This window comes from Helicoverpa armigera, chromosome 6 (genome assembly GCF_030705265.1).
Source record: "Helicoverpa armigera isolate CAAS_96S chromosome 6, ASM3070526v1, whole genome shotgun sequence".
Classification (NCBI taxonomy): domain Eukaryota; kingdom Metazoa; phylum Arthropoda; class Insecta; order Lepidoptera; family Noctuidae; genus Helicoverpa; species Helicoverpa armigera.
In genome coordinates this window covers 13,367,083-13,390,976 of record NC_087125.1, presented here as the reverse complement: position 1 = coordinate 13,390,976, position 23,894 = coordinate 13,367,083, and the positions used below count along the sequence as shown (strand labels likewise).

Genomic DNA, 23,894 nt, shown 5'->3' with positions numbered 1-23,894 from the left:
GACCATCGGTGGATCCGTGGTGCGGTCGGCAGTTGCCGTCAGCAACTAGGATTCAAAATAAATAAATATAACACCAAGAATGAATAATACCACTAACATCTTTCTAATAGGCAACATCATTTTCTTAATATTTCTGTTTGGCACTAGGAATGGCAGGAGTGCTGGGTAAATATCTTCAGAAAGAAGGCGAAGTCCAAGGAATACAGTGTAGTGAGCATCCACCTGCTATTGTCCTGCAGGCAACAAAGTAAATAAGGTTTTTATATAATATTCTAATCTAAGCTGTTACCCGCGGTTTCACTCACACCCCTTGGGAACTATTGTCCATACACAGATAAAGTATAGCCCATGTTACTTGGGGCTTATGTAACTTCCCAACAGTGAAATATTTTTTAAATCGGCTTAGTTGTTTCGGAGCCTTTTTTAGAAATAGATAAACAAAAAACGTTTCGCCTTTATTATACATGCTAGATCTTTTGTAGGTGAAAAATATAACATGATCATATCAATAGAGCAACATACACGTTCTACAAAAGGTCGGTCAGAAATTCCGATTTCTTGTCCTACAAAAGGTCTGATATGGGCGGGCAGCCCAATGGAGTAATTTCTAGAAAGACTACCTAGATAGATAGGTAAAACATTTATTCAGACAAACAAAAAGGCACCACAAAGATACACAATAAGAAAAATAAAACAAAACAAGAAGTGGGTAGAAAGAGAAACATAAAATACAAACAGAGATACCTGATATCCCGCGTTATACATGTCCAGATATATGCAGCCCATGCAGATGGCTATGAGATAGATCTGCACATAACCTTCCTGGAAGTAGATATATTTCAGGACGCTGGTCTGGCTCCGATGAGGCATGGTGGAAGGTAACGTGTGACGAACCCTCACTTTGGCCTCGCCTCCCAAGATATACATCTGTGAAAATATATTGTTCTCAATTTTGAGCAGCTGGTGTTTCGCAAGGTTCTATCAAGGTCAAAGTACAATTTTCATAACCAGACTTCAGGAGTCAGATTTAACATTCTGATACCACAATTAATTTTATAATAAACTGTACATGATTCAAATCTATACATATAATAAAATGATAGGAAAGTCAAAACTGTACATTGAATATTTTTTTAAAAGAATACTTGGGGGGTGATCCATAATCGATTCTGAACCCAAATATGTAGTTTTTAGATTTTTTGTCTGTATGTCTGTTTATCTGTTTGTCTGTATGTTTGTCCCGGATAAACTCAAAAAGTACTGCATGGATTTAAATCAAATTTTGCATGACTATTACCTGGGAGCCGGTTCAACACATAGGCTATATATTATCACGCTATCACCTTCGGGGGTTGAGCAATGAACGATTAAATAAACGAAATTGAAAATTTAAATTGCCCACGCAGACGAAGTCGCGGGCAACAGCTAGTCTGAAATAAATCTAGATTTAAGAAAATAAACGTTGATAGGGCGCCGAAGCCGAAAATCGATCTCCGTGGCGTGCACTTGAGAGGCCTATGTCCAGCAGTGGACTGCGATAGGCTGATGATTATGATGATGATGATGAAAGGGCGTCGAAAAATTGGTCGTCATCGCTATCGCCCGCCATTGTAGGTACCTAATTGGCTGTAGGCATTGCCACGTTTGTTGGCATTGCTTCAATGTTGGGCGAAATAAAAGGTCGTGAGAAGTATCAACAAGGATTTCGCTAAACTTATACCACATAAAAATAATAAATAGAAGAACCCGCCGTTCATATGCGATGAGCAGGAAAAATAGAAAATTTAAAAATATATATATTTCTGTCTATACTCTATCAGATATATCTACTCAAGATACCTTCGTATTTTTCCTATGCCACATTTGAGCTCTCCATGAGCTGTCTAATAGCTGGGAAGTCCTTCGTGATGCTGGAGAATATGTCTGACTTGATCATCAGCAGATGCAGCCGACCAGTGGCTATCACGTTGTAAGGACTTCTTTGTGCCTTGGTGCCTTCTAAGTTGCCAAATACACTGTGTATCAAAATAAGAACCTCATATAGCTATGGAAGGCATTCATATTGAATCCTGCCGGGCTGCCTGATTGTCCGGAAAGAGTTACTCCCATCATGTTCCTTCTGTAGGCCTTTTTTTACAGTACCAGAGCTGTTACTCTTTCTGAACCATACGGCAGCCCCGGTAGGTATATATTAATGATCAGCTCCATTACCAAGCAGAGATACTCACCTGCCCCTCGGCAGTCTAATAACATGGTAGTTATCTCCAACGTTGACCCTGACTTCACCTCCATAGTCCACGAAGTACATGTCAGTAGCCATATCGTCTACTTCCAGGATCTTCATGTCACGTAGGAAGTACATCGCTGCACGCGACCAATGATGCGCAGTAGGGAGACATCGGCGTTCGCTAGCAATGGACACTGCAGGAGAAGATATTTAGTGATAAATAGGTTTTAGATAGGAGTAGGGTTTACATTAATTAAAAGTCAAAATCGCTGGACTATCGACGACCTCACCACGGAAATTCTCTGATGAGCTATTATCGACACTGTATTTATTGAAACAGAGTCTAAAATCAATTAACACAACTGTCATATAAAGAGGATCGAAGCCACTACAAGCAAAAATTTGTTCTTTAATTTTAGATTCTATTTCAATAATGACAATGTCGATAACAGATTGATAGAGAAGTGTTCTTCGAAAGGATCTGTCGTATGATTTGTTAGAACTGTACCTTAGTAGGTATGTCCGTAAATATGCAGGATAGCATCAGTTCTGAGTGTAATCTGGTCACACAGTTTCAGTATTCCTCGATAGTCGACGCCACCCATCTTCTCCCAGTTGTACTCATAAAACGTCGAATCTCTGTAAAACAAAACAGATTCTAAACTTCCCGATATGAGAATCTAACTACCACTATAAACCATTGTTAAAATAAACTAGGTAAATGTTCTGAATCATCTTATCAAGAGTAAAAGCGGCATTTGTCCATGTGGCGTTCAACTGTAAGAAAAGACGAGTGGAGATGCCAATGCAGGTCTGTAGGTCAGAGCCTTCTTCTCGGTCAGATTCATATGGGTGGACGAACGTTACCAGTGAACTAAAGAGGCATTCGGTTTCATTAGGACATCTGTCAAAGATTTTTGAAATTATATATATTTGGTATAAGGGCGAAAACTGTTACGTTCCTTGTTCCCCGTTCACCCGCATTTGGCGCGCTACTTTCTTAGACGATTTTCCATTATGGTATCTCCGCTAGTCATTTGTTCTCCATGGTTAAGGCCGTATTGGTTCGAAAATTGCGAAACATCATTAAACATTTTTGCTATGTAAGGTTATCATACTTTGCAGTTCCGAATCCAACTCTCTAGCCATGTAGACGTTGATATCCTTCATGTGTTGTTGGAAACCAGCCAGAGATTTGTTGACATTCGCCCGAATACTGATGATACGGACCGAGTAGTATGTGACTATCATTGCACCTGCAAATATTACAAAAGTCTTAATTTTTTTTTTGGAAACATTGCTAGTTCCGTTGTTTTCAATGGTGAGTTTTTAAGATTTTAAAATGGCAATTTTTAAGCTCAGATTTTATTATTTATTGCGTGCCAGCAATTCGTCAGGTTTGTAATAAGACCCGTAAGTTGGTAAAATTAATCTTAAGCCTTAGATGGTATTTGCGGTTAGCTACTTAAAAATACAAGTGACATAACAACAAATGGCGTAAGATTTATAGTAAAAGAAAAATGAGGTCTTACTGCAAGCGATGCCAACGAAAAGAAGTTTCATAATTTCATGGTTGGTGGGATTGAATATCCCATAGCCGGTGGTGCTGCACTCGTAGACAACCCAGAAATAAGTGGCGAGGTGTAGGTTCCATGGTGTTTCCGTAAAGTTGAACCGAACTGTTTGAAATAGAACCAAGTTTTATTATCAGGCCGACGCAGACGCAGGAGTAAGATATAGGTTAAAGAAGACCGAGGCTTTGGGCGGCGGCGACCTTCGCGTCTGGCCCTGGTTCAGGCCATGGTCCGGGCGAGAGGAATGGGATGCCGTCGCCTCCTTCTGCGGCGGTCATGCTCGAGAAGGAGGAGGCGGAACGCCAGAGAGTTCGCACCTCTCATCCCGGCCGCCGCGCTGGAGCAGGTAGACACCATGGGCGCCGGGTGTCGCGAGATGACCCGGCCACCGTAGGCGTGGGTCTGTGGGCGGTGAGTTCGGGTGGCTCATCGTCCCTCTGTCTTCTAGACGACAGACCCGTGTCGACGGCGCGCTGTTCCACGCGCTCCTCAAAGAGATGTCAGCAACCCAGCGGGGCCCAGCAGGGCCAGGCCTGCCGGGGCTGCGGGTTGTTCGAAAGAGATACCGCGGCCCTGGTACATAAAAGGCCTATGACGGAACACGACGATTTTAGTCAGTAAGAGTCTGGCACTCCTCACCGCTGCTAACCCACAGCGGGAGGGTCATTTGATGATTTTACGTCGCTAAAAAAAAAAAAGGACGGACAGGACCTAAAGACGGACATAGGCTACTTTTATCTGGGCGATGAGAGTAGCTCTAAGCCTGCTCCTCCCAACCTAGTTCCCATATGTAAGCCAGAGAAGTCTAATTACGGCGAACTAGTTTAATTTCAGTCTTATTGATTTTTCAATCACCAGATATCCTTTATCTGAGGAATATTTTAACGTTTTGACAGCTTTTGTATGGAAAATATGTCAAACCACCATATTTATTCCTCAGATAGAGGTTAACTGATGATTGAAAAATCAGCCCTTAGTAATATAAATACTTATTTAGATCAGCTCCTGAAGATTATCATCCAAGCATGTAGCTTCATACTGCTGTCAAACTACTGTCATGTCGGTCTACGAGAACTAAAAATCCTTGAACTCACATTTATCCTTGAACAAGTACACCCATGATCCTCCTTTATCGTCGAAGGGTTCTATAATCCATTCGTAGCCGCTGAAATCCCTGGAGTAGGATATCTTCACGGAGTAGAATACCATGAGGCAGGTCAACGTATTAAGCATCGCCATAAATAAGGGGATCGCTTGAATGCTGCAATATGATTATACGTTTATTATTTTTTATACATACTAAGTATGTTTTTAAATATAAAAAAAATAAAAATAGTAGCCACCGATATCAGGCACAGGGTCCAAGGTACCGGTGGTAAGGGCCCCAGAGATAGAAACCTCACAATTCCCGCCGTATCAAGGAGTACTGCCTTCTGAATCAGTCCCTTGATCCAGTCGCCTAACGAGAGCCTCATGAGGTGTTGGTCGAGGCTCTTGGCTATTAGACCATAGGCCGTAACGACATCCATCCTCCGAGCCTTTTTCCCGAACTATGTTGGGGTCGGATTCCAGTCTAACCGGATTCAGCTGAGTACCAGTGCTTTACAAAAAGCGACTGCCTATCTGACCTCCTCAACCCAGTTACCCGGGCAACCTGATACCCTTTGGTTAGACTGGTGTCAGACTTACTGGGTTCTGACTACCCGTAACGACTGCCAAGGATGTTCAATGACAGCCGGGACCTACAGTTTAACGTGCCATCCGAAACGTCAATCAGCACAATAACAGCCGTGTCGATATTTAATTATATTAATGATATAAATAGATGAATTAAAATCTGACTAAGATTAATGGTTAACGAAAGAGTGTGGTCCTATAATAATGCAGTCTTAAACACCGAGCCACTTACACCATGAGTATATCCGTCTCTCAATGTACCCTTGAGCACCATCATGGCGCTCGGCATCCGATACAACTGGATGAGACGGTTCAGCATCAGAAACTGCTTCGTTGGAGTCAGGCGGAACAGGTGCTCTGTATGAAGAATGATAATAAATAGTAAAGGACACCTTTCAGACACAGTCGGCTAGCCCCATGATAAGTTATTAATTGTGTTATGGGTGCTAACAAACTGATAAATTACATATCATAAATAGTATTATATACATATACATATTATGACACCCAGATCACGAACAACAAGCATGCTCATCACACAAATGTCGACCGAACTGGGAATCGAACACCATTGCCACCAGTTCACCATTGCGCCATCGAGGTCTTCGAAGAAAAGGCATTTATGGGTAAAAGAGGAAGAATCTTTGCATACCAGAACTGTCTTCCGTGTTGACTCCAGATTTTCAAGAGGTAAGCACGCCAATAAATCAGCTAAGAAGGCACCCTTTAAATAATAGGCGGCGGTGCTGGCTGGATGGTACACCAGGATCCCATCGGTGTTGAAGTAGCCAATCATCATCCTTTGGCAACTGACAAATAACATAAAATTTAACCACACAATTTTTTTCTGATGGGAAATTATCAAATAACTCCTCCCGCTGTGGGTTAAGCAGCGGTGAGGGAGTGTCCAAACGCACGTAACTTAAAGCACCGAATGTGATACGAACATAGGTTAAAGTTATTTCTATCAATCTACAAGTTTTGTATATAAAATAGGTATGTTAGTCTTCAAAGTATATGTACCTATATCTAAGGGTAGATGAAGCCTGAAAATTTTGATTTGATTTGGCGCCAACGGGATAGTTTACGGACATGGCCAGACGAATAAGGCAGAATACTTACATATCGTAATAAGCCGACAGGTCGAGGAACCAGGAGACGTGATAGAGGAACGGCCACTGCAGCACCAGGTACGTGTAGTGAGGGAACAGCTGAGCAGACAGCAGTGCGCATATCATGCGGAACCACTCGTACCGGAGCAGGTATTTGCCATCAGGCCGGATCGTGTACCGCGGAAATACGTAACTGTGTTAAGAGAATTTTGATAATCAAGTTTTTATTTATTTAATAAGGTACACCAACGTGTTGCGAAGAAGGTGATGAGTTTTAAAACATAGAGATATGAGGAAAGAGTGCGTGACTGGTACGGCTGCAGAAATAAAAAATGTCTAGTTAATATGCGCCCGTCTGAAAGTGGCAGCGTCTGAAACACGGAATTAGGAAAGTTGAGCGGAGATGCCACAAGTCAGGTGGGTCTGGTGCTTTCTTTAGGTCAAATACGTACGGTGGGCATAACGATTTTGGTATAACAAAATATGGTAATGTATGCTGTACAGAAACCCGTCTTTGAGCTTAGTAGATCTAAACAGTTGTTTTTCTAACAAAGTTGTATTTACCGCAAAATCGATAAGAATCCAAGCCTATCGAAAGGGTGGAGGAATTCGTAGTCGGGCCTGTGTTTCCTCGGCAGCTTGAAATGCATCACATTCTTGGATCGGGGGTGGCACGTACTTCATGAAGGCAGGCAACTTCTTCTGCACGCGCTGATACTCCTGAAGAAGGAGACACGGGAATAGACGTGATGACAGGATTAAAATAGTGATAAATTTTACTAAGATATAATGCAACATAGATTGAGAGAACTCGCGACGTAACATCTGTGCAAAATTTGTACTTAGAAATGACGTAACACAAAATTGAATCGTGTTGTATGTCACCGAAAATAACAAGACTCGTAAGTTGATCAATTTTCTAGCTATAAAGCAATACAAAGCCTATCTTACCGGGCGTTTCTTCACGAAGTCAATGGCCTCCTTTATTTGTGGGTGCTCAAATACCTTATCCAGATACTTGCGGGCAGGAAAACACCTGCACGTGGGTGATAGCACGCACTGTATAGTATGCCGGTATGCCTGTTCGATGGAAAACCAATATAAAAAGTCCCGCATTGTAAGTTGTATCACTTTTGATGTAGATATTTTGACAACATAAGAGGACATGAAGCAGAAGGGAGTGGATGGACGTTGACAGAGAGGAATGGAAGAAAAGACATGTTGCGCCGACCCCAAATGACTTGGGAACAGGGCAGGAAGATGATGATGATTTTGACAACATCGATATAACGGCCATCTCACACATTGTGAAAGCTGGCAATGAGCAATTGAGCGAAAAACCTGAGTATAATAATACTGGCTTTGAAAAATGAAGCTGACTATCTGGGAAAATAAATTATAAACAGATGATGGTCTACTTACGTAAGAGACAGATGAGTGCAGCAAAATGGTTCTTTGTAGTCAACGTGCCAATGCGTTGCTTAGAGACCGGATCAACAATCTAAAGGGGAACAGGAAAATTATAATCTACTTCAGTATATCAGGTCAACTTTAGTATGCCTAGTTTTTTAATATTATAAAGGGTCTATGTTAATGTGTATTACAATAAACAACTATCTTTTCATTATCTTCAAATTTGCCTGTTTGTATAATTAATTCAATAGCACTCACAGGTCAATCCATCAAGTTTTCAGATAAGGTCTGATCTATGCAAAATAATAAAGAGGATTTATTTTTGTTTGTTTGTACCGTAAGGACCCCAAAACTACTTAACCGATTTGAATGAATATTTCGAGAGAAACCGCGGGAGAAAGCAAGTCATACATAACCTAAAAAGACACCAAATACAGTTGTACAATACAGACTAATATTAAGTATAAAGCTGAAGAATTTGTTTGTTTGAACGCGCTTATCTCAAGAAGTACAGGTGCGACTTGAGGAATTCTTTCAGTATTAGATAGCCCATTTATCGAGGAAGGCTTTTTATCCGAGCAAAGGTTCCCACGGGATGCGGGTGAAACCGCTGGCAGAAGCTTGTTATCAACAAGAAATTATTAAATGTCAGTTTTAAACTAGTCTTCAATGGTGAATTGATAATAAAGATTTTGACATACGAACCTCACAGATGCCCTTTTTGATGATATATATTTCATTAGTGAGCTCTCCTGTATTCAGTAGTATTTCATTAGGAGACGTGTAGAACAGTTTAGCGACGGATGATACGAATCTCATGTCTTCTTTGTTCAAGAACTGTTGAACACAAATAAGTATAAATTAATTGTACTCAAAGATTATTCACGCTCAAAGTCAAAGTAATTTTTTACTCAATTAGGCCTATAAGCTCTTTCGAAATATCAAACTAGTTGCATGGTTCCAAAGGATGGGTCTCATGGACAAGAACCGGCAAGAAACTCCTTGTATCCAATAACCTGTTTAATCAGACTTCTTGGTAGTTTTATTTTAGTACCTATTATGTATTTTATCGTGTATGAGGACTTAGCCTTAGTGTGAAGTTTTCCCAAACGTTGGCATATCAAAGCTAGTAAGACAGCTTCAATGTAACATTCAAATTCCAAGCTATTTGATAGTAGAGTTGCTTTTTAATCATACTACCTTTATTCTGTCCCTTTATCTTGTAAAGCACTGGTACTCAGCTACATCTACTTAGACTGGAAGCCGACCTCAACATAGTTGGGAAAAAGACTCGGAGAATGAATGACTACCTCTATCCTGTATCTTCTAAAGAAAAATAATGAAATGGTAAATGGGTAAAGTATGCCAGTACCCTGTGAACTTGGTATGACCAGTATGTACTTGCTGCGGTTATATATATAAAACGAATCGCAAAATGTGTTGGTAAGCGCATAACTCAACGCCTGGACCAATTTGGCAATTTTTTTTGTTGTGTTTGTTATTGTCAGGAGAATATTCTTATGAAAAAATAGGGTAAAGTAGAAGTCAGTTGACGGGAGCGAAGCCGCGGGCAAAAGCTAGTACAAAATACATATCTCAGGATTATAAGAAGTGGTCAGTCCTATTGTGGGTCACGTCAGCATTTGTCCAAGGAGATCAACCACTCTTATTTCACTCACTCTCACAGTGCGATTGGACAACACAGACGCGAATGGGAGATCCAGTGCAGGACCGACATTAACGTGATCATCATTGCAGGAGTGCATCAATCACCAGTTTCCAGACCCTGAGTTCCTTTTTGAACCTAGGGCTTGATTCTACTAAGTTAATAATGTGAGAATTGGATAACAATTGAATCGCAATAGCAGTGTGAACCTCAGTGGGCATTCCGCTACTAATATAAGACCAATCGTATTCCAATGACATTTCATTGGTTTGCTATTTGTCTGCCATTTGGTCTATCTATACAGTAGTCTGCTCTACAATCATATCGTACAACATTTGCAGAAAATATGATTCATTTATTGAACCAAGGGATAGGGTAAAAACATTTATTTAAGAGAAAAAATCGCGGCATGCCACATACGCTTCAATCGTAATTGAGTCGTCATTGGGTCTCAGTTGGATATTAATCGTACCTATGTCGGTTATGTAAAATTAGCAGAATAGCTGTAATTGTGCAACCTACATTATTTGAAGTCCTACCTGATCTGTATGCCAGCAGAGTTGAAGGTATGTGATGAACCTCTTCCTCAAGAGAGGGTCCATCTCGTTCCTAATCAGAAAACTCTTCACCATAGCGATACGGGAACCATAATTCTCTCTGAAAATTATTTGTATAATTTGGCGATTGAATGAAATAAACTAGTTCAAATGTTTTAAATATTAAATAAATTAAATAATGTTGGGACACCTTTCCACACACGGTTGGTTAGCCCCATGGTAAGTTTTTAATTGTGCTATGGATGCGAACACAACTGGTAAACCACTACATGTATACATATTGTAACACCCAGACCACGGCCAACAAATTTTCAAACACAAATGTCGACCGAACCGGGAATCGAACCCGGGAGCTCAAGTATTTGAAAAAATGGTGCCTGGTCCCTGAGGTGGGAGAGTTGTATGCGTGTGAGCATCAACCTTGTCTGCTAAAATTGACATTAGGATACCTTAAATCAGTAGTGACCATGATAGTGGCAGAGTAGACCGCCTCCATGAAGATACGCAGTACGATGCAGATGTCCAGGATGACCATCGTGTAAAGAACGTTCTTCCAGTTTTCTTTACCCCAAGTTTCTCGATGAACTGTAAAAATAAAACAGAAGGCGCGTAAGATATCTATGGTAACGTACTCCAAAAGATTTCGAGGTGTCTTTGAGATTATGTTTATGAACTCTCAGTGAGCAAATAGGAACAAATTAATGAATAACCGGTACGATAAAAAGACAACTTGTCTTTACAAGATTTGCTATTGTAAAATATTCAGGCGTTTAAAAATGTATCACAGTTTTTGCAAAATTAAAGTCAAAACATCGTTTTATTTCAAACCAGCTTTCATCTGGGTTCCATGGGAAGTCCTCCCGGATATATAACCCGGATAAAGAAGCCTTTACTTTACCTAACACTGAAAATCTTTTTCGCAAATCGCCTTAATCTCAAGAACTAAGATTACGACGTTCAAGCAAACAAACAAATTCTTCAGCTTTATAAGTACTATTAGTATGTATATAAGTGGACGTTACGAAGATTCTCTTACTTGAGAAGATGATCATGGAAATGGCCCAGTACAGGCCGAAGATAAGCCTCGAATGCACCGTCTCGTCGTCCAGTGGTTTGTTCTCCCAATGCGGTCTGTGCGTGAAGTTCGTCACCAAGCAGTGACCAGACCTTCGGAGAGACAGGCAAAAAATAAGATAGGAGGCAACAAAAAATATGTACAAATGCAATACTTGTGTGTGTGTAAACATACATGGATGCGTAAGCTCGGGCGCGGTTGGTAGAGCCCGAGACGTAGAGTCACACAAATACATATTTATCCAAACAAGTTGTAATGCAAGGACAATCTATTTAGATGAGGTTACACGAATGATAAAATAGATGAATGTGCGGTGTTGCACTACACACGATGTGGCACCTTTTGTGAACCCAATGTACCCAAACTTCTGCACTATCCAAAACCTATGTAAAGTCACTGCAAAAGCTATATGGGCACTGGGCATTTTAAATTTAAAGTCATCTGCCATCGACTCGCCAAGAAGATGAAGAACGAAGAATTGAAAACCATGAAGACCTTTCTTAAAGCCGACCCCACCGTAGTTGGAAAAAAATGTTTCGGAAGATAATGATGATGATGGAGTCCTGTTTTGTATCGCTGCATGAAACTTACTGGAAGCACATGAAGGCTTGCTGCATGGTGGCGATGAGGTAGCACGCGATGAGCAGCAGCAGGGTGTACGACAGGAACCGGAGCACGTGGCTACGGTAACCACAGCTTTCGTGGCTCTTTAACACACGAAACAGCTGGAAGACAGAGCTGGAAGTCAGTCTAGGTGATCGATTGAAACGGAAGAAAACTAAAGTACGAATTCTGCAGGAAGTCGATGCCTGAAAGCTTTAGACGTTGAAGTATTGAAGATATAAGAATCGAGCTGTTTTCAGTATCATGCGCGTCCCGAGAAATCTCTTCCATTAAAAAGCACTAAACAAAATTTCAGCCTGACCATTCACTCCTAAAGTCTTAAAAACTAAGAAACTTACATTCACAACAATACCTACGTTTCAAAGAAAAAGTAGTTTAACATAAAAACTTTTTTTCAGAACTTTTCCCTTTACATAAAGCCCACCCACCTTATTATAAAAAAGTGGTCATAAAAAGTTCCTTAGCACTAGGTTTAAACCATCTCCTCGAACAAAGTAAATCTTATAAGGTGGCACGTGTTATGGAAGCTGGACTACCAGACCTTGGGCAGCCGGAGAATCTTGTTCATGCCAGCGAACTGTCCGTTGCCAATGAACTCGAAGACTGGAAGCGTGGCCACCACGTCCAGCACGAACCAGTGACTGCGCATCTGCTGGGACGACGTCTGCGCGAATGTGATCGGAACACCTGCAGACATGATCAGGCATTTAGCAGCTACGCTTATCAATAGAATTATACATTCTCATTTTTACACAAAAAAACAGTGGACACTGAGTATACCCAACAGAAAGACAGGTATATAGCACTACAAAGATAGACTGCATAACAATCAAATTCTACGGTCTTCTTGTGACATACTTACAAACTGTACTGAAGTTAAAAGTACAAAACGAAAAACTATTTACTGATATAGTGAAAACAAATGAGAACTTACCCTCCTCAACGTTAGCTCCCGTGGACAAATGTACGATGAGGTCCAGAGTATATATAGAAGTCACACAATAATCGAAGAACCTGAACAGTTGGGGCAGCTGGCTGTGGAACACTAGGAAGTAGGGATGCGTCTGTGGAATAGAATATAACGTCAATATTTTATTTGTTCTTCCATATAGGTACATAGCTCATGATTTTTGCAGAGTTAGGGCCCGTTCAGACAGGCCGGCTCTGAGAGAAGAGCAAATTCTTAATACACATTTTTGGATGTGCACTGCTTTTGTCATCAAGAATGCTCGAAGGCGTTCGGTGTGAAATAAGAAAAGGAGCCGACCGGCTCCGATCGCGTACTTTTTCTTGACGTTTGGCTCCAATTGCATGCTCTTTAATGCTCGCGCAGTCGATCGGCTCCGGTCTGTATGAATATACTCACAATACAAACTATCAAGATGAGCAAAGCCACGAAAGCATGCCACCCGACCAGGAGCGAGGATGTCGGCTGCAGGATGCAAGGGAACACCGGACGGAGGCATATCTGATCCGACTGGTCCGTTAGAGCAGAGGCTGAACGCTAAAAAATATTTAGAGAAGTCATTAGACATTGATATAATCTTCCCAAAAAGGCCTGAAATTTCCACCGGTTCCCAAGTCTTAGATATACAATATTATAGAGGTAGGTTGATCGCGATAGACTAGCTATAAGGATGAAACGATGAGAAAAAGATACGCTTCTCTGGTGCACAGGGTGCTGCACCAACCTTATCCTGAGATATTGTGCATATGTGAATCGCTGCTGCAAGCTGTCCTCCTCAGTGATGAGTGTGTGGTGGTGATTTACATATATCATGTGTGTCGTGCCTGATTACATTAAATCTTACCACATATACTCTGGTATTTTATGGTGAATTGTAAAAATACCTAATCCATTCAGTGGTTTAGCCATAGGAGTCATTTTTCGTTTAATTTACAACATCATGTGGAGAGCAGAGATAAAGTTAGGAGTATCGAATGTTTTGATCAGTTGACAGCTGCCAGTTTTCAACGGAGAATTTCAGTTGTTTGTAATGATTGAATGTAATAAGAAAGATTGTTACCAACACTTTTTGAGTCTTAAAGCTTGAGACAATGATTGACAAGTGACAAAGTAAGAAGGATTCATTATAATGTATAGAACTAACATTCCTCATGATATAGCATCCAGCGATCTCTAAGAACACGTCGGAGCTGGACAGCACCGAGGCTCCTTCCTCATTCATTTCCTTTAGCATGATAAGGTTGCGATTGAAGTTCAGGATACTGCTCTTGTGACTGCAGAGGAAATTATTTACAACTAGCTTTTGCCCGCAACTTCGTTCGCGTGGAATAGTGACTACCAGCAGATTTTTGATTTGACCAATAGATGGCGCTATATGTCCGGAATAATTTTAATTATAAAAATAATATTTTTTTTTGTAATAAAAACTATCCTATGTCCTTTCTCAAGTTTCAAACTATGTCTGTACCAAATTTCACACAAATCGGTTCAGTAGTTTAGGCGTGAAGAAAAGACAGACAGACAGACAGACAGACAGACAGACAGACAGACAGACAGACAGACAGACAGAGTTACTTTTGCATTTATAATATTAGTTTGGATAAAATATTTAGTAAGAAGAAAGCATATGTTAACGAATGCATAAAAGGTTGACCTATTTGCAAGATAATGGCTCCTTCCTCGATTTGTTATTATATTCTCTAGTCTCTACCTATTTACCTACTGCCAATTCTAAAAACTATTTCTTGTCGATAATTTTCACCCGCGTCCAGAGAAAACTACTACCCGTGGTATAAAATCCAGCCTATGGCCCTCACAGTCATCGCGGAATTCTATTGTAAAAGAATTTAAAGATCAGATCGGTAGATTTAGAGGCTCCTAAACGTCACAAACACAATAGATTCACTATTAGTTACGCAAACTCGTAAGTACCGCACTGGATTTAAGTGATGGTATAGAAAAAGCAAAGATAACTTACATGGCATCATCTGGAACTTTCATTTGATAGTGCCTTTTGACTTTTTCAATGTGATCCTGTAACACAAAATTGTCTTTGTATAACATAAGGATTTACAAACATCAATATGACTACATAATTTAAAACCAAGTCGTTTTTTCGCCGTCCCTATATCCCTATGTCATTTGGAAGGTTAAATCTTCAAAACTACGCAACCGATTTTCATGCGGTTTTTTTAATAGATAGAGTGATTAAAGAAGACGGTTTATATGTATAATAAAATGCATTAAATAGTGGGGAAATACTGTTATCCCGTTGCGAAGCTCGCTAGATTTAAATATGATCGTTACGAACAGTGAAGGAAGCTAATATGGGTCCCGCATGGTCCTGCGATGCCGAGTGCTTAGTGACGACCCGCCACAGTTCCCTGGCCTTCAGGACATGAGCCGTGCAGAAGGTAGCTGCCCGCACGGCCAAGTGCGAGCGGCTGAGCGCCGCGGCTACCGCGCAACCATATGGAGTCAGCACCGTGCCTCGGGTCATTCGAAGGATGGGTGTGTTATCGTCCTCTGCTGTCAGCATCTGGCCACATGGAAAAAGCCTGGATAAAAGCGAAATGTCTTTGCAGCTGTATTATATTTTCGGTTTGACACCCACAAGTCCTCATAGGTCCAGCTGAAAACCAGCGTCAGGCACTAGCTGTCTGGCATAATGCTGAAATGGATCTATTTGGCGCAACCATTTGTTTATTTTTATTCTATGTGTATGTATATCCTGTGTTGTGTCAATATATAATGCTTCTTTCTTTCTTCTTTTCTTTCATATTCAAGCTAATATAGCAAAGAGGAATTTAGCCCAAAACTTCTGAACTGTTTTGAAAAATTCTTTGACAGGCTATATTTGTTCGAGTATGGGAGGAAGTCCTGGGACGCGGGTTAGACCGTTGGAAAAACCTAGTGAAAGGTCTAAAGGAGGCAGATGATCAAGTGCTCGTCACGATTGTTAAAACATTAAAACTAGACGTTGCATTGAGTATTCACAACTCATCTAAGGAACTGGTCTGGTAAGTAAATCTTATTACGGTGCTATTGAGATTTGAACCACTATTAGGTACTATAAAATGTCTTTAAAAAAAATTCGTAATAGGTAGGTATATAACTCGATTAGCAAAGGATCGAATGACTGGAGCCAGTTAAGGAACTCACTTCAATATCTCGTAGGTAATGTAAATAATTTGGCACTTCTTAGATCCTCGCTTGATGATGGCATCTCCTGGAATGTAGTGAACTGTCTCCATCTTCCGAGCCAGCTCTTCCAATATCTGGTACGATAGCTCACGAAGGATTCGAGCCTGAAACAACGTATGGCGATCTGCGATAGATCTTCGCACCGGCGGGGTAAAACTAATAAACAGCATCAAAAAATTGGTCCTCATCGCTGTCGTTCGGTAATGTACCCAAAAGGCTGGCATTGACACGTTGGATGGCAATGCTTATTCCCACGTTTTATTTCGGACTAGCTGATACTGCGAACTTCGTTGCGTTTAAACGTTCCCTGGACCTCTACAAACATTTTAAAACCAAAAACAGCGAAATCGGTCCAGCCATTCTCGAGTTTTAGTCAGGACAGCAATACATTTTATAATATAAGATAACACACAGGCACTTTTTTTCTCTCAAAACTTCTTTAAGAAACCCAGCACAGTACACGTCTTACTTTTTGCGTGGCCTCAAAGTATATGTCAGTGTTGATGGTAGCCGGCAAGGTTGGAGGGAAGATGCAGTTGCGTCTCCGACACAGCTCGTTGCTTGTGCCAGTACATCTTGTAGAACGCCTCCACCTTGTCGCGAAGAGAAGTGGGCACAGCTGTGTCTTTCTGAGAACAGATTGAAAATATACTCTATCTGGAGGTAGGTTTCGAGAGCGAAAAGATAGCGAAAATTGTGAAGCATTTTTTTTAACTTTCACGATTAGTCTAGTGAACTAGACCAAAGACTCGATGTTCATGAGAAATTTTGGACCTTTAGCAACGCTTTCACTCAATGCGGGTTAGCGTAAGTACATAACTCACCATCTCCTTCATGATGAGTCGATATCTTGAGAGGAAGGTCTCCTCAGGGCGCATGTAGAGGCTCACGACCAGCGACAACGATGCCACCGCGGAGCCAGTCACCACCAGGCACCCTGACAGCATGATGCATAGACACACGAGGCGTTCTACATCCGAGTCCGGATACTCGAGGGTCTAGGTAGGACAAGCAAAGGATTATTTAGCTAGTGGTTCAGTACTCAATACTCAATAACTTTATTGTATCCCATAATGTACAAAGCTTTTCAGTAAAATGAAAAAGAAATTATGGACCCTATCGGGCACAGCAAGTTAGTTTTAGAGGAGAGGATGAAGAGCAGCAGGAGCGAACAGTAGTTATTTAGCTCACAGTAAAATCCTGAAATGTTACTTAATAAATGCTGATCTTAATCATTCTGTCACTGCCACACTTACGTAAATTGCTGCGACAGAAACAAAGGATACTTTTACCCAGGTGCACGAACGTTTGAAATTTATATTTCATAAGTACCTAGGCCGCGTTTTCTCGGTTTCACCATCGTCCCGTGGGAACTACTGCCCGTACTGGGACAAAATATAGCCTTTTATATTATTTGGGAAGCTTTCCAACAGTGAAAAAAATTTTCGAATCGGTTCAGTAGTTTCCGGGGCCTTTACGGTACACAGAAACAAAGGGTTTTTCTATATACATGCTTATTTAAGTATAAGTATAGATGTGATGTTAAATAAGTTACCCAATAGGTATAAACATCTTGTTGATGAGATAGTAGGCACTGAGGAACAGACCGGCAGGAGTGGTGGTAGTCTTGTTCAGAACTGTTACATTTTCTTGATCTAGATCGAGCGGCTTAGGTGGCTCAGGATTGATACTTGTAACATTTTTATAGAGGTTGCCTTCCTGCAAGTATTTAACACTTTGAACACCTATGTTTGATAAAAATTGGTTTTCTATTGGCACTGATGGCAGGACAGTTAAAGGTTTTGAAATCAGACCTTCCTAAACTACATTTTTATTACTAGCGGTTACAGGGTCACACCCAGACATAAGCCGACCCCAACATACTTGGGAAAAGGGCTCGGAGGATGATGACAGGATCACACCCAGAACTCATGCCCGATAGTTGAAATATACAGGTCTACTATAGAATTGAGTAGGTAATGTGGTGTGCGAGAACAGAGAAAAGATGAGGAAAACGTCACATTCAATTTTTGTGTATATTTTACGTTAACACCATATTTTTGTACGTACCTACATTCATAGCAAATAAATCATTTCATTTCATTTCTCGGTTCTTTTTTGAGGTTTTTGGTGACTGTAGACCCTATATATTTTTATAATAATTATGTTATTACATACAAGTATTTGTGATGAAGATACCGTTATCTGTTAGGATCGCTAACACTGTAATAATTTAATCAGTCTCTTGTTCCATTTGAGTACCTACTTAAAATACAGATAACGTTCCAGGATTCAATGTTATCGTAACATTATAAGTACATATGTAAGTTCCTAGAACGAAATGAATATTAATATAGATTAAGTACCTTGTCAATATAAAGCCATGCATAAGCCCAAGTGATTCGTATCACCAGGGAATGTAGCAATACTTTAGAGTAGTTCCCAGTATACTGCCTTTTAGGTTGTAGTCGGTTAACGACCCTGGAACGAATACACGTAATATGAATTAATACTATAGTTTTAACGATTTTAAAGGTGCATTTTGAGAGATAAAAACTGTGAAACCGTTATTTTTGTCTGAATATAGGTACAAATCTAATGTGCAGTTCGCGCTAAATAACTTTGCAATCTTGAAGTTAGGCTTCTTAGGCATGCGCAATAGTATTTTATTTATACATTTTGTCACTATTAGCCAACTTCAGAGGGTATAAAATGTTTGTTGTGTATTTTACCTTTTAAAGAGCAAGCAAATTTTGACTTCAATATTTTTACGTTTGTACCAAGTAGCAAGTCATTACGGTCAGCCGTTAAAGCGTCATTGGAGCACTAACATGCAAAATATCAAAACTCACAAACTTTCACTCTGCTATAGCTGTTTCCTAAGTTTAACTCGCGTCCCGTGGATAATACTCCCGGACATAATAAGCCAATGTCGGGGATAGTGTATAGCTTCGTTCGTAGATTTTGTTCGTTTGAAATGCGCTAATCTCAGGAAGTACTGGTCCGATTTGAAAAATTATATCCGTGTTAGATATCCCATTTGCCGGCGAAGGCTATAGGCTACTTTTTATCCGGGTTCGTGCAGAGGTTCCCACGGGATGCGGGTGAAACCTATGGCAGAAGCTAGTTAAGGGATACAATGAGTTTCACTCACATAAATACTTAAAAGGTCGATGCAGTCATCGTAGTAACATGTCAATTTGAATATAGGACTATAATCTTTGACATAGTGAGCAAACGATCCCAGGTCGACCAGATATCCGACTAGCAACAATTAAAGAAAATTAACTACTTAAGTAAAACAATTATGAAAATCATCGTTTCGGATTCAACGAAAATATTTCATGAAAGTGGTAATTTCTGTAAAGATAGGGCTCTCGGAATATTGGCAGGGTTACCGTGGATATTGAACACGAAGGGCTCCAGCCAGAATATATGCCTTCATAGTCAGCAGGATCCTGTCACTCCTTCTGATTTACCCACTTCTCTTCTTCGACTTTCACTTCCACGATGTTTTGACGTAATAACGTAGTATATTTCGAAACGGGAGTTATTCACGAAAAGCCCATAATGAAAAAGACATTATTATCACGTAAAAACTTCGTTCGGACACGGACTTTACAGGCAGCCGACCTTTTTTTTACTGTATTCATCGTGACGTATAAGGCAACACACGGACCGCTTGAAGCCGTCCGCCCGAATCAGTTGCAACTGCTCGAGCGGTTCATGTATGTGCTTCAGTAGAACTCTTCACTGTTTAGTCGACAGCTTGAAGATGTCGCCCCTGACTGCTTCAAGCGGTCCGTGTATTGCCGGCCGAAGACAAAAGTGTAGGTCATTGTATGAATCTGTCTGTACTTACGGACAACAAAAGGTGATGTCAGTGTTCTCCAGTTCACTGACCATTCTATAGCCGATAGCGAACACATGTATGGCGTACGAGATGTTGTAGATCACGTCAATAATGTCTATGTAGAGATTGTTGAATTCCGAGACGGCGCAGATCACGCCTAGGAGGACGCAGCCGCAGATGTAGCAGTTCCACATGGTGTCATCAGGCAGGTCTCGATACCAGTCGATAATGGCTTCGCGAGTCCACCAAGGAGGATACAGGGCCTTTAAATATTAGGTATTATTTATTTTGATTTATGTAGATGGATGGAGAGGAACAGGAAGAGCTAAGAAAAAATGCATGGATTGCTTGAAAGATGACATGAATAGGAAGAAAGTGAGTGTCAGTATGACGACTGACGGAAAAATGGAAAAATTGACATATTGCATCATCATCATCATCAGCCTATCACAGTCCACTGCTGGACATAGGCCTCTCCAGTACGCCACTGAGATCGATTTTCGGCTTCTCGCATCCAGCTCCTGCCAGCCGTCTTGCGCAAGTCATCACTCCACCGTGCCTGAGGACGTCCTACACTACGTTTGCCGAAGCGTGGTCTCCACTCTAGAACTCGTTTACCCCAACGGTTATCGGTTCTTCGGCTAATATGGCCAGCCCACTGCCACTTCAGCTTGCTGATTCGGTGGGCTATGTCGATGACCTTGGTTCTCTGACGGATTATCTCATTTCTGATGCGATCCCTCAGAGAAATGCCGAGCATAGACTTTCCATAGCCCGCTGAGCGACTTTAAACTTGTGGACCAGCCGTACCGTCAGTGTCCACGGGCTCCGTAAGTCATGACAGGTAGGAAGCACTGATTGAAGACTTTTGTCTTTAGACACTGTGGCATATTGCGCCGACCCCAAATAAAATTGGGATCAGGGCAGGAGGAGGAAGATGATTTATTTTGAGAAAATGTTTTCCCTCTTGCCTCGATGGATCTACTTCCTTTTAATATTTTATAAGTTCCAATTGCATTTAAGAGTCGACGGCACCCTTTTATCCAACAGAGTGGCTTATATTGCCATTTGTATTCCGACACACACGGGTTAGCATCGCGTCGACTTCGCAACAAACGTGGTGTGCTGATGAGGGCCTATCCTCATCAGGAGCTAAGAAATGGAAAGATTTTGCCATACGTCATCGGAATCGCCATGAGAAAAGTCACCACCGGAAAGCCTATAAAATGGATCCAATGGAAATCATAGTCATTAAAAAGACGATGTTACATTGAGGGAAAGTATTTTTTCAAGTTACCTCAGTCTGTCGTATAAAAAATTGGAACTCTATGTCCCTGTGCTGACTGCCACGTGTCCTGCTAGTGATGCTGCCGATGCTGAGATGGCTGGCCGTGTGGCTGCCATAGCTGGTCCGGCTGTGGCTCCCGTGGCTGATCTGGGAAGACCGGCTGCCACTTTGCCTCGCATTCCACATCCACATCTTAACTTTTGACTCTCGGACCTTCACTTACACTTGAAATAATAATCAAAAAAACATCGTAGTACATTTTATTTTAGCAAAAACAGTTTTCATATGACAGTCGAAATGTCAATGATGTTGATAGTATTATAATTTCTTCTTTATTTACTTCTGTTTTGAAAAGACAAAAGCAAAAGCGCGCTTATTTTCGCGCGATTTCGTGCACGAGTGTGCCAATCACCAAGTTTCAGGCCCCGGGCTGCTTTGTGAAAGTAAGGCCCTCCGCACATGGAGCTACTCAAATATGACGGAATTAATCAGTAATTAGAATTACAAACTAGTTATAAACTGAATTTCGCACACGACGCTACTCACATTGCAAGGTTTCAGTCACTCCTGTTATTTCTACTACCAAATAAACACGTGCGAAAAACCTAGCAAGGGAAATATTGGAAGCAATAAAAATGTCGAGTGGATCGAGCGAAGATGACGATGTCATTATACTATATTATCATAATAACAGACGCCGAAGGAATCGACGCAGATTTTGGATTCACCCATATATAAGCTAGGGTATGATCTCCTAGCTTTCATCAGAAATAAAACGTCAATTCGTATCACAATAACTTCTTGTATTCACTTTTAAAACACAATTTTTAATAACTATCGTAAGAAAACATAGTTTATCAATCCACGAAGAAAGCGAGCGCTCTATCTGTCAAAATCTTCCTAGGGTTGTCATCACGGTGGCAGCAGTGTTGCCCGTATAAAATAAAAGGATCTAACATTCGGCCTTCCTGACCTTTAGTTTGTCCTCAAACTATACCCTTGGTAATTATAAATATGTTTGATTCTAGTTGCCCATTCCAAAGTAGCTTCCTATGGAGAAGAACGGGCAAGAAACTCCATGGTTACTCTTTTTAAAACACAATATGTATAACATTTGGTATGTATTGATACATACGATAATAACATAAAAAAAAAGAAATGCTTTACAATATTTTATGGCTGACTCTGACTACTCTGAGAAAGTTATACAATGCAAGTTGAACTAGAAATAATAACATGTGCTTCCTATTGGCCACTAAACAACTTTCCAAGAAGTCGGATTTAACACAATTACTCTAATTTATTCAAACATAAACTCAATATTTTTTTTTTCAATTAGTCATATAAAAGCTCGAAACGTCAAAGTTAGGTGCACGGTTCCAAAGAGTTGGTCTCATGGAGAAGAACCGGCAAGAAACTCCATGGACACTCTTTTTAAAAGAAAATAAAATTAATTACATATTTCATACAGTTTTATATCTAGTCCTGAGAATGTTATACAATACAAATTGAGCTAAAATGTATTAATAAATTATACAAAATAATTTTAGTGCAATTTTTACTAGAAAAATATATACAATTCAAAGAAAGATATATGTAACTGGGTCAAGTTCCATTCCATCTTTCCTTCTTCCTTCCATTCCTCCACTACTTGCCACCACTTCCACCCTAAGAGGCCAAACACTACCTCTTCCATTTTCCTCCCTACCTCTTCATTTAAGATAAAACCTCTCACTTTCTCACTTGCTTTCCTTCACTCTGCTGCTGTTGCAGAGCCAAACGCTCTCCGCACGCCACCTGCCTCTCTTTGCTGTTGCACAGGCTGGCGCTCACTTGCCACCTGCGCCTCTCTTTACTGTTGCAGGAGGCCAAGCACTCACTTGCCACCTGCTCTTCCAGCCTGCATCTGTAACAAATCGTCAACAATATAATTGCAAAACTCTCACTACGATAAACAATTTCTTCGAATATTTTAATTTCATTTCATTTTGAACAACTGACAGTTGTAAACAACTTCACGTCTAGTATTTGGACTTGTATACTTTATCAAAACATTCAAGTTTAACAGAGTAAGTTAATCTTACTATCACTGTGACTGCAGCGAGGAATTCACTCCCATTTGGAGCTATCTACGCCTTCCAGTCATGTTAACAAATTTACATCAAGATCCTTCTATCAAGTCTCTCGACTTATGTACCTTATCAATACATTCACATTCAACCATTACAAGTCAACATCAACATATTGGCATCTATATACTTATATAATTTCCTATTTCAATAACCAACTTGTTTTATATCTAGTCTCTGGATTTATAATCTTTATAAATACATTCAAATTCAACCATTATAAGTCGACATCAACATATTGGCATCAATATACTTATATAATATCCTATTTCAATAACCAACTTGTTTTATATCTAGTATCTGGATTTATATTCTTTATAAATACATTCAAATTCAACCATTACAAGTCAATATCAACATATTGGCATCTTTATACTTATTTAATTTCCTATTTCAATAATCACCTCGTTTTATATCCAGTATCTTTAAAAATACATTCAAATTCAAGCAGTACAAGTCAAAACCAACATATTTACATCAATATACTTTTATCATTCCCCATTGAATAAACAATTCTCAATATCCAGT

At 40.3% G+C, this 23,894-nt stretch overlaps 1 non-coding gene across 1 annotated transcript in view; it reads right to left on the bottom strand.

The window, feature by feature from the left end:
- LOC110380592 (uncharacterized) overlaps positions 1-21,569 on the bottom strand; it is a 29,087-nt gene extending 7,518 nt beyond the window's left edge. The window contains exons 1-31 of the transcript XR_010276551.1: positions 21,247-21,569; positions 19,251-20,212; positions 18,463-18,577; positions 17,652-17,815; positions 16,921-17,094; positions 16,566-16,725; positions 16,051-16,200; positions 15,204-15,431; positions 14,871-14,926; positions 14,037-14,166; positions 13,292-13,429; positions 12,860-12,989; positions 12,467-12,612; positions 11,893-12,026; positions 11,263-11,393; positions 10,676-10,811; positions 10,209-10,326; positions 8,709-8,840; positions 8,013-8,091; positions 7,542-7,670; positions 7,155-7,310; positions 6,601-6,783; positions 6,131-6,287; positions 5,713-5,833; positions 4,896-5,062; positions 3,760-3,906; positions 3,328-3,483; positions 2,229-2,421; positions 1,862-2,015; positions 745-927; positions 98-233 (exon numbers count right to left, since the gene is read on the bottom strand). This is a non-coding gene — a transcript (uncharacterized LOC110380592). The remainder of the gene's footprint in view (positions 1-97; positions 234-744; positions 928-1,861; positions 2,016-2,228; positions 2,422-3,327; positions 3,484-3,759; positions 3,907-4,895; positions 5,063-5,712; positions 5,834-6,130; positions 6,288-6,600; positions 6,784-7,154; positions 7,311-7,541; positions 7,671-8,012; positions 8,092-8,708; positions 8,841-10,208; positions 10,327-10,675; positions 10,812-11,262; positions 11,394-11,892; positions 12,027-12,466; positions 12,613-12,859; positions 12,990-13,291; positions 13,430-14,036; positions 14,167-14,870; positions 14,927-15,203; positions 15,432-16,050; positions 16,201-16,565; positions 16,726-16,920; positions 17,095-17,651; positions 17,816-18,462; positions 18,578-19,250; positions 20,213-21,246) is intronic.
- Between the last annotated feature and the right edge of the window lie 2,325 nt (positions 21,570-23,894).